This window comes from Artibeus jamaicensis, unplaced genomic scaffold, assembly GCF_021234435.1.
Source record: "Artibeus jamaicensis isolate MK-2021 breed Jamaican fruit bat unplaced genomic scaffold, CSHL_Jam_final scaffold_369, whole genome shotgun sequence".
NCBI classification, from domain to species: Eukaryota; Metazoa; Chordata; class Mammalia; order Chiroptera; family Phyllostomidae; genus Artibeus; species Artibeus jamaicensis.
Genome location: NW_026522042.1, coordinates 34927949 through 34939449, shown reverse-complemented (window position 1 = coordinate 34939449; position 11501 = coordinate 34927949).

Genomic DNA, 11501 nt, shown 5'->3' with positions numbered 1-11501 from the left:
AAGAGTGGCAGTCCAGACGTTTTCCTAGCATCACTTCAGGTGCTGACCTGGTGAGTCTTTATCTACATCCTGGTCAGTGGACATTCCCTCCCAGGAGCACAATGGCTCAGATACCATCTTGATCACTCACAGTCCCCCTGCTGGGGCACAGAGGTCGAATTGCTTATGAGTCTCCTGGCTTCAGGCTAGGTCCAGTCATACACTCCAGTTCCTGGAACGATAGCTTTCTACATGCATTCATTATGAAGCCTGCTAACTATAAAACTAAAACTAAAAAATTTCCAATTCTTGAGTTCCTCCATCACATTTACTTTAACTTCCTACCACTTTCCCCTTCAAGGAACCTCTACAGAATCACCCCAAACCCACTGCAGGCTATTTTGTTCTTTGGAAAAACATGTAGACAGCCACTGTCCTTTCTATCCCTTTCTTGTGGTTCTTAAACCACTCATTCCAAGGAGTGGTCATTTGTCCTGTACCGAAATCTAATTTATCATGGCTTCTCCCAGTGAGGTCTCTGTCACTCTGTATGAAGAAAACTCCAGTCTCCTTGTTTTATGCCCAGCCTTTCCTAGTTATATAGTCCAACTGAAATGCAAGAGAAGCTTGGGAATATAGTTGAGTTGTGTGCCCAGAAAAAAGAAGAGCACTCTGTCTTGCTTAATGCTGAAGTCTCTATAGACCCACAGTATCCATGCTGGCTTCTCTCTAAGCTTGGAATATTCTTCCCTCAGAGATCTATGTGTTCACTACTCATATACCACCTATAGAGTGGGTCTGTTCCCAGACACCATTCCTGAAATAGCATCCCTTCCCCCAGTCCTTTATATCGACCTTATTCTTTGCTTCACTTTTCCCCCTTAACAATTTAGCAACTAAAATATTACATATTCCACATATGTACTTTGGCTTACTGTCTAGTCTCCATCTCTAGGACATGAACTTTCTCTCCTTTGCTCAACACTATGTTCCCAGAGCCTGGTTCACCGTAGGTGCTCAATGAACAGCAGCTGAACAACTGATCAAAGATAAGAGCAGAAATTACTGAGTTAAAAAACAATATGATAAAGAGTATAAACAAAGCCAAAAGTTATTTCTCTGACAAACTGATGGATTGACAAACTCTGGTGAGGTGGGATTAATCAGAAAAAGGGACGACAAATAAACCAAGAACAACAGGTAGAAGTTCAGCTTCCAGAGATGACAATCCTCCCAGAGATAACAGCTTTAAACTATGGAGAAATACAAGACAATCACATAGGGCACTGATGGAGGAACAAAAGCAGACAGGTTTTCAAGAAGAATCAAAATGTGAGGAAGTGGCTGGCACTGGTGAGTTCCAATTTTTATTGCCCTGAGGACAGCCACATGGTGGTGCAGGGCAGCTGGAACTCTTGCTGAACTTGAGGGGTTTGTCCCTGAAGGTGCTCTACTCAAGGACAGGGCTTGGTTGTTGCTAGGTAGTTTTATTTACTTACAGCAAGTTAAGAAGATGTGATTCACATCCAGGGTTTTTTCTCCCCTAAGGGAGGTTTAGCCTTTGCTTCTGTAAACTATTTGGTCAAATACATATTTCTTCTTTGCAGTTGTCCACGTTTATGTGGCTGAGTTCCTGTCAAGCTCATCCTGTTTATAGCTCTTCTGCAAAATACTGTGCTACATTTTTTTTAAAGTGGTTATGTTTCTTTTTTTTATATTTTATTTATTTATTTTTAGAGAGAGGGGAAGGGAAGGAGAAAGAGTGGGAGAGAAACATCAATGTATGGTTGCCTCTCATGTGTCCCCTACCGGGGACCTGGCCTGCCTGCAACCAGGCATGTGCCCTAACTGGGAATCAAACCGGTGACCCTTTGCTTCACCTGTGTTACATTTTTAACATTTAGCAAGAATAACATTTAGTAGTAACGTTTTGGATTGCCCAGACCTTGAGACCCTTGTCCTATCTAACTGAACTACTCTGGAAAGTCCACCTTTTTTCTGACCTGAGGAACCAGGGGAAAGAGCCCACGGCATCCCAGACCACCAGCTGTTGAGGGAGGTGTATCTCTCAGGGTCCACCCAGAGAAGCAAAACCTGTAGGAGATAGAAGGGACTGGTTTCTGTGGTGTAGAGGCCAAAATCCATCAGGAGAGGAAGACCATGGGCAAACCAGAACTCATGGACATGGGCCAAAGCTGCTGTCTACAGGTGGAATCTCTCTCTGTGCATCTCGGTTTCTCAATCCTCTCTCGCTCTCTCTCTCTAGTCATACTTTTAAGCCCTTTCAATTAATCAGGCCCATCAGGTAATCCAGGACCATCTCCCTTACTTAACATCAAATAATTATGAGCTTTAATTATATCCACCAATTGATTGTGGATTTGTTCTCTTCAAAGTAATATATCGGTTAGTATTTCATTGGGTAATGGGACTGCAGCCTCACCAAACTGACAGATTTTTTTTTTAAATCAGAGGAAATCTGGAAAGACAAGAAGCAGAGAGAACAGGAACTCAACATTTCTCTGGCCAGTGCCTCAGCTACGCGGGAAGGAGGCCAACTGAAAGCTTTCTGAACTGAGATCCTACCTGCCTGCCAGCATGACCGAGACAGAGAACAGAGTTCCAGGCTTGTCAGCATTAGAAACCTCCAAACCTGTTCAGAATTTTTGTAAGAGTTTATCTGAGCCAAGCCGAGGATGTAAACCAGGGAGCAAGATCTAAATGCTCCAGAGAATAACAGTTTTGCAATTTCTTTTATGCATTTGAAATTAAGGAGAGAACATAAGGAAGATTAGAGGAGGGTGGGAGAAAGCAAGGCAGGGATTGGATTACAACATTAAGTGCTTTGTTAAGGGTGAGTACACCTTTGAGGAGTATTCTTTTTGGCATCTCAAAGATGCGTTAACCTGGATGCACAGGAACAATGGATAGGGCTCACTAAAAACCTTTCACTAAAGAAGTTACAGGCCTGGGGTGTGACTACCCATCATAAATCCCTGCCCAGTTAGGAATTTATGGGCAGATCACACTATGAGGTTACTTTTCACCGAACCCTTTTTTCATCCACAGATTATTTGAACAAGTTTATGGTGATAAATTTAAAAATCTAGGTGATGTAGACAAATTTTTAGAAAAGTAAAATGACTCAAAAATGAATATTGAATCTAGTAGTCTCATAATCATGAACAAAAACTAAATCAATCATCATAATTGATTTCCCAGGGAAATTTCAAGCCCAGATGCTTCCCCAGGGAATATATCAAATATTTAAGGGGCAAATAATTCCAATATTATATAAATTTTCTAAAGAATAGAATATGAAAAAAAAATCCAACTTATTTTATGAGGTTGGCATAAATTTTCATACTAAAAATTTAAAGGTTTGAACAAGAAAGGTGAATACAGGCTAATCTCATACATGAATATAGGAACAGAAATTCTAAAATATTAGTAAACTGGATTCAATCATAAAAATATGGTCAAATATGGTTTATAGAAAGGAAGGCTAGTTTAATATTAGAAAATCAGTTACTATAATCCACATACCAACAGTTTAAAGGAGAAAAATCATACGATCATCTCATTGCAACAGAAAAAGAATTTGAAAGGTCAACATCCTAGAGAAGGGCTTGGCCTCCCTCTGGCATTGAAGGTGCGCACAGCCATCAGTTCTGCCCCTCGGCGTGGACGGCAGAAAGGTGTTGTGAGTGCTTATGGAGAGACATATACCGGAGTATTCATGGCAGCACTATTCTTAATAACCAAGAAATGGAAATAACACAAGTTTGCCCCCAAGGGAATGGACAAAGATCGAGGTGTTTCCTGCCATGGAGGACTGTGCAGGTCACGAGGAGGAAGTAGTAGTGCAGCTCAGTGTGTAGTCATAGACACATAATTTTATTCATCTGTGAATGCACAAACACAGCATAGGTCTCTCTGGTGTGACTACAAGTGTGGGTGGTGTGGGTGGTGAGGCAAGGAAAGGCTTCCACCTCAAGGAGAGTAATGGCCTCGGGTTGGAGGGATGACTGGGACTGTGCATTAATTAACCTGGGTGATGGCTAACAGAAAATATATGCATTCATTTATGTGCTCCTTTGATTACAGGACATGGCACAATGAAAGAGAAAAGTAATTAACGGAGACAAAAACAGGGCCCTGAATTTGGCTTCACACAGCTGAGCCTGCACCATCAGGGTGTGAGCTCTCCCTGCCCCTTCACACAGGACCCACTTCCCGAGTTTAATCTCTGCCTCAAGTCTGACTCTCCAGATGCATCTTGTCCCACTTTTCTGCTCCCGGAGAAGGCCGAGTACCCCGGCCTGAAGTCAGGGCTCAGGGCCTCCTGAGCACAGCTGTTCATCTGGAAGGTGGTACTGCCACCCTCGCCACCTGGGCTTTGTTTTGCCAGGACTGGTGGCTGTCTCTCAAGTCCTTCTCTCAGAGATGGCGTCAGCTGGCCTCACACCTGAGCTCAGCAAACACGGTGTGTGATGGTCATACTTAACTGAGAGGGTGCTTAAAACACACAGCAAAGGTTCTGTTTCTGCCACACCTCCCTCCACATGAGGTGCTTGGGATTTGGGGAGGGGGGACCGGAGCTGCCCTTCTGGAGCTGAAGCCCCAGTCAAGGAGGCAGACGTTAGTCAGACAACCACAGGAATAGAGTTCACAGTTACACCAAAGCCAGTGCCAACTGCAGCAGGCTGGCTAGACAGGTGGGGGCATAATTTGCACAGGGCTTCCCCTGAGATCTGCAGTTGGGTGAGGGGATGAGTGAGAAGAGCGAAATCTGGAGAACTGGAACAGCTTATGCAATGTCCCTGTTCTGCTGGCTCTGTGAGCCCTTGCTTCTTTTTTTCTTCCCCTCATGCTCCACCAAAGGCAGCCAAAGCAGGTAGGACCAGCAACTCGGCAACTTAGGCAGGAGAGAGAGGTGGGTCATCCGGCCTGCCTCTGCTCTTCAGAGCCCTGGCTAATGTGCCCTGGCCTGGACCTGCAGCATCTGAGCCCACAGCATAGTTTCCATTTACACAGGCCGCTCTGTCCTCCAGGGCAGGTCTCCCCATGGGCTGAGACACAGAAGGCCCTGCTCTGAAATTACTCACATTCCAGGGCAGGCAGGGCCTGAGTGTCCCTTTGTCTTCTGCTGCCCAGTTCTGTCAGAGTGAAATCCTGTGTATAATGGGATCGGTGTGGGCAGAGAGAGGAGACAACTAACTCCCCGTTGCCCCCTGAGCTCCCTGGAGGGGCCATGGATGTGCAGGACTGGCTGAAACAGGTGGCTTTTCTAAACCTTCTTAGAATATTAGGCTTTAACAGTTTCTGAACTGAAAATAATTTTAGCTCATATGCTCCACGATTGTACTGCTAGTGATCAGGGGTATAATTCCTTTTTGTTTCTCAGAAGAATTAGCAAATTAACATGCTAAAACTTTTTGTCATATTAAAATTTTTATCTTATTGGTCTTAGAGTTTTAATATTTAAGTCAGGAGTACCAGTAGTTTAAGAACAATTATTTAAACATCACAGCAAAGCTTTTAAACAGGTGCCCCTCTTCCTGTACATCAGTGAAACTGTCACTGCTTCAGACAGGCATTTGCTGGTTACCTGTATGTCCCTACTTTGTCCGCACCGAGCATGTCTTTAAGTGTTTTTGAACAAGCACAATCAGGTAACCCAGGACATGAAGGTTTCCTCTCCTAGCTCCATGTGTGCTGTGTGAAAGAGGTTCTCAGGGACACAAACCCTCTCACCTAACACCCAGTGTGATCAGTGACCCATGAATGGGGTCAGTGGCCAGCACCATGCCAGGGACAGGGACAGACTCAGGTGGGAGATCCCTGCAACTCTGTGCTTTGTCTGTGAGTGCTGCTCTTATCTGTTTGTCAGAGGTGCCTTCTGATGTTTTGTAACTGTGGGAACATTCCTCCGGAAAGCTAATATTTTCTATTATTATATTCTTTACTGTAACCTACCATGACAACAAAGGATTGAAAATAAACGAAATGAATAAGCCAATTTTAAAGTTAAGCGGTGCCCGTGAAATGAAAAAGTAAATAAAGAAAGGCAAAGTTCACAACAAATTTGGGCCATCAATGCTCAAAATTCCTCTTTAAGACTTCTGAACGCTCAACACCAGAACCTGAATGCTCCAAAAATAAACACCAAGCAGTAGCCTTGGCCCAGTGCCCACCAGAGTCCTGTCACAGGGGAGCCTCTGCCAGTTCCCAGATGCTCCTCTCCCCGCCACTCACAGCCAGTGGATAGGCGCGGGTCATCTCCCCAAGGACAGCCCAGCCCTGCACGGCCCGTGCCCCCAACCCTAAGCCCTACCCCCATTTCCCCACGCAGCCATACTAGTCCTTTGTAGTCGCACAGTGCACTGTATCCAGCCTGTCTCCGGGCCTCTAGCCCTGCGATTCCCTCTGAGGGGCGGGCCTGAGCTCTGACCCACGGGCGTGAGCCCGAGGGCGGGGCTCCCCATCGCAGGTGCACAGCTGAAGGCTCTGGGCCCACAGGTCTCTCTCCTCTTTGCTGCTTCTCTGGGAGGCCAAGCTCACGGCCGCCCTGGCACGGGGGTAGCGGTTGAGCGGCATTCACACCCACTCCCCAATGCACTCCCCTGTTTGCTGCTCTCCGCATTTGCTTTACTTTGGGAGATGAAAGGTTAAAGATTCACAGGACGACGGAATCTGGGAGGAAAGGCAGCTGGGGAAGGCTGGACCAGGAGGAGCAGGCAGCTGTTCCACGACGCGCACCCAGCCCCGCACGGATTCCGCGCAGCGATTCTCGGCACCCAAGGGAGCGCGCGGCGCTACTGGCACCCTCACTTCAGGCGCGCCATTCATCGCGTCCTCCCCAGAACAAGCAACTGCACACGTACTCAATCATTGCTGCCTGAGCCAGTATATTTCCTAGTATAATCTCTGATTAAAACTTGAATAGGAGTCGGGAGCAAACGTAGAATTAAAAAACAAACAAACAAACAAACAAACAAACAAACAAACAAAAAACCACGAGAAGTTGTGAAGCAGTTGGAGCCCTGAGCCCAGCGTTTGGCAGCTCCCACAGAGGAACCGAACCAACTTCCCGCTCCTAGAGGAGTGTTGCCACCGCCCACCTGCAGCGCGACTCCATGGGACCTTAACGCGGAGCCCCCTTGGGATAAACCTCTGCGGGTTGTCATTTCATGCACGATTTTATGCTTTAAGAGTCTGTGGGTGCATTGCTTTACAGTCCAGAGAATTGGGGGTATTTCTAGGGTTTGCCCAAATGACAGGACACCCTTCTGATCCTTTTGTAACCTGCTGGGTGTTTTTGACTTAACATTGCCTTAGAAGCTTCTCTGTTCATTTATTTTACCTGCTGTGCTCCTTTGGTTAAGTGTCAGAATTCACTTCTTCATTCCCAAGTTGGTGGACATTTCGGGAGCCTCTGCAACTGGGCCGGCACAGTGCTGAAGAGGGGACCCGATGAGTCCCCTCTGCCACTGCAGGTGTCCCTCTCAGACGTGTCCCTCAAGGGGATTTGACAATGTGACGTTTCATCACAAGGTCCTCCAATACTCTCAGCAAACAGCAAACACTTGGGATTTTTAGACCTTAATACTGTAACCTATTATATATTTTAGCTTTATATTTTATAGAGATATTTTTAGGCCTTAAATACTTTCCCAAATTACAGGTGTAAAATGAAATCTTGTTTACACTTTCTTTTTTTTTTTTTTTTGATTGCTGGAAAGGCTGAACTTTTTTTTAAATTGATCATTAGGGTTTAGTCTTTCAAAATGCCAATTCATAACCTTTGCTGAATATCTCACAAGGCTTTTGTTGTTGATGATAGTTTTTAGGAACTCTAAATATTCTGGAATCTGGTCATTAGTTGGCTGTAAGAGTTTCAAATATTTCCCATTTTGTGGCTCATGTTTTAAATTTATCACCCAGCAGTATGAAATTTTAATGTAGTCAAATATATCAATGATTTTATTCAAAGTCTGTGCTTTATGTAGCTCATTCATTAAATTCTTCCCTATCCTAACTTCCTAATGATCTTTTTTTAATTTTAAGATTCTGCTTTATATATTCAGTTCTTCAATCTATCTGTAATTTATTTTTATTGAGGTGAAATTCACATAGCATAAAATTCACCATTTTAACCATTACGAATTGATGGTTAAATAATCATATGATTCAGTGGTACGAGTATTCAGTACATCCACCTGGTTATACAATCATCATCACTACCTGGCTTCACCATTTTCATCACCCCAGAAGGAAGGCTGGTGCCCACTGGGCACTCGCCACCGTCAGGCCCTCTCCATAGCCCTTGGCAAACGATCGTTTACTTTCTCTCTGTGGATTTATCTACTCTAGGTATTTCATACAAATAGAATTAGACAAACATGTGCCTTTTGTGTCTTGCTTCTTTGAGTCGGCGAATGTTTTTAAGGCTCATCCGTGCTGTAGCACGTGTCAGGACTTCATTCTTTTCTTGGCAACATTCCACCGAACAGATTAGCCACTGCTGTTCATTCGTTCATCTGGGGATGTACCCTGCCTCCTTTCCACCTTTCAGTGATTGTAAGAAGTGCTGCTATGAACACTTCTTCTTTGTGTACAAATTTTTGTGTGAACTTACGTGTTCACTTTTCTTGAGTATACACATAAGAATGGAATTGCTTAGTTACATAGTACTTCTATGTTTAACTTTCTGAGAAAGCGAAAAACTGTTTTCTCCAGAGGCTGAACCATTTTACATTCCCGAGAACAATATAGGAGGATTCCAATGTCTCCACATCCTCGCCCTTATTATTTCCCTCCTTTTGTTGCAGCCACCCTCATGAGTGTGAAGTGTTTTTGACTTGCATTTCCCAGCGACTAATGATGTCAAACATCTTTCTACAGCCTTGTTGGTCATTTGTATATGTTCTCCGAAGAAATACTGATTTCAGTCCTTTGACCATTGTTTAATTGGATTGTCCATCTCTGTTGTTGAATTTTAGAAGTTATGTATATATTCTGAATTTTAATCTCTTGTTGAACTTATGATGCAAAAATAATTTGTCCCATTCTGTGGGTTGTCTTTTCACTTTCTTGATAGACTCCTTTAATGAATAAAGTTTTTAATTTTGATGCAGTCCAACAGATGTATTTTTTCTTTGGTTGCATATGCTTTTACTGTCATATCTACAAAACTGCTGCCAAATCCAAGGATATGAAGATTTATTCCTACAATTTTTTCTAACAATTTTATAGCTTTAGCACTTACATTTAGGTCTTTGACCCATTTGGGGTTAGATTTTGTGTATGGTATAAAGTAGGGGTCCAGATTCACTGTTTTTCATGTGGATATCTAGTTTTCCCAGAACCATCTGTTGAAAAGACTGTCCTTTCCCCACTGAATATTCTTGGCACCCTTGTTGGAGATCATCTGACCATGTGTAGGAGAGTTTATTTCTGGGCTTTCTATTCTCTTCCATTGGTTTATACCTCTGTCCTTATGAGAGAACCACACTTAACTGCTGAAGTTTTATGATAAGTTTTGAATTCAGGTAGTGTGAGTCTTCCAACTTCGTTCTTTTTCTCAAGATTGTTTTTGCTACTAGGGCACCCCTGTAATTCCAAATGAATTTGAGAATCAGCTTTTCAACTTCTGTGGAAAAGGCTGTTGGAATTTTGATAGGAATTGTATTTAATCTGTACATCACTTTCGGTAGTATTGACATTTTGACAATGTTAAGTCTTCCTACCCATGAACACCATGTATTTCCATTTATTTAGATCTCTTTAATTTCTTCAGCAGTGTTTTATTGTTTTCAGCATTCAAGTCTTTCACCTCCTTGATTAGATGTATTCCTAAGCATTTAATTCATTTAGATGCTATTATAAATGGATTTATTTTGTTAATTTTTAAAAATTGTTCATTGATGGTATATAGAAACACAGCTGATTTCTGTGTGTTGATCTCATACCCTGCAACATTGCTAAATTCATCAATTGGCTCCAGTAACTTTTTGGTGGATTCTTTGGCATTTTCTATGTATAGGATAATGTCACTATGAATAGAGATAGTTTTACCCCTTTCTTTCCAACTTGAATGCCTTTTATTTCTTTTTGTTGCCTCTAACAGCTCCGGCTGGAGCTTCCAGTACAATGTTGAATAGCAGTAGTGAAAGCAGGCACCCTTGTCTTGTTCCTGATCTTAAGGAGAAAGCTCTCAGTCTTTCATTATTGTTTATAATGTTAACTATCTGTTTTCCATAAATATTGTTTATCTCGTTGAGGAATTTTTCTCTAATCCTGATTTTCCGAGAGGTCTTATCATGAAAGGGTGTTGGGTTTTTGAAATGCCTTTTCCCCATCCATTGAGATGATCATTATCCCCCCATTGTTCTGTTACTGAGAAGCATTACATTGATTAATTTTCTTGTGTCAAATTACTTTTGCATTGGTAGGATAAATCTCACTTGTTCGTGGTGAATAATTCTAATACGCTATTATATTTTTATTGAGGATTTTTACATCTATTACATATTCATCGGGGATACAGATGTGTAGTTTTCTTGTGTTTTTATCTGGCTTTGGTATCAGGGTAATGTTGGCCTCAGAATGAGTTAGGAGGTTTGAGAAGGAGGCCCACCTATTCAGTCCTGGTCCCTCTTTCCTTCTGTTTACACGTTCAATTTACTCATCTCAAAACACACCTGTGTGTAGTCACTTCCTGATCTGTATTTCCAACCTGACCTCTCCTCTCGGTGTAGCACCAAGCTCATTCAGCACGTGCTCCACTCTACAGGTCTAACAGGTATCTCAATGTTAATATGTCTTCTTGTCCAAAATCTGCTTTTCCCCCAGTCTCTCCGACCTCAGTAAGTAGCACTGACTTCCACCTGCCAATTAGACCCCAAATTCTGAATTGCTGTCTTGGTGCAGATTCTCACCTGCAGACAGCAGAATATGCTGTAGCTAATTTATGCAGTAAGAGATGTAGTAGAAGATATTAGTAGATTACAGCATCTGTGAGAGGGTCAGGTATCAAGGACCAGCCAGAAACATCAACAAGTCGGAGGAACACCTGGTCACACTGTGAGAGTGTTAGGAGATCCCCCTGCTCTGCTGCCTTCTGCTCTCAGCCCCACTGCTGTCAGCGACAGGATCTGAACTGCCCCAGAAAAACCAGTCACCTCCATCGCCAATATGCCATGACAGCTACTACGTTCTGTGGCTCCTTGCACATCTCATGTGGTGCATGTCTCAGCAAAATCAGGAACATCTGTGATCTCAGACTCAAGGGACCCAGGGCATGTAGCTTTGCCGTCTCCAGCTTCTGCATGCAGGAAGGCACACACCAGGTGGTGGGCATGGGTTGTGCTTAGCTAATTTGAAATACCTCCCAGTGTCCTCCTTGGCTTCTCTTTCCCTCACTCTCCACGGCCAGCAGTCAGCCAGTCCTCTCAGCCTCTCTGCTTCTAAGTATATCCTGCTTTGACCGCTTCTCACAACCTCTGTCATTCCGACTT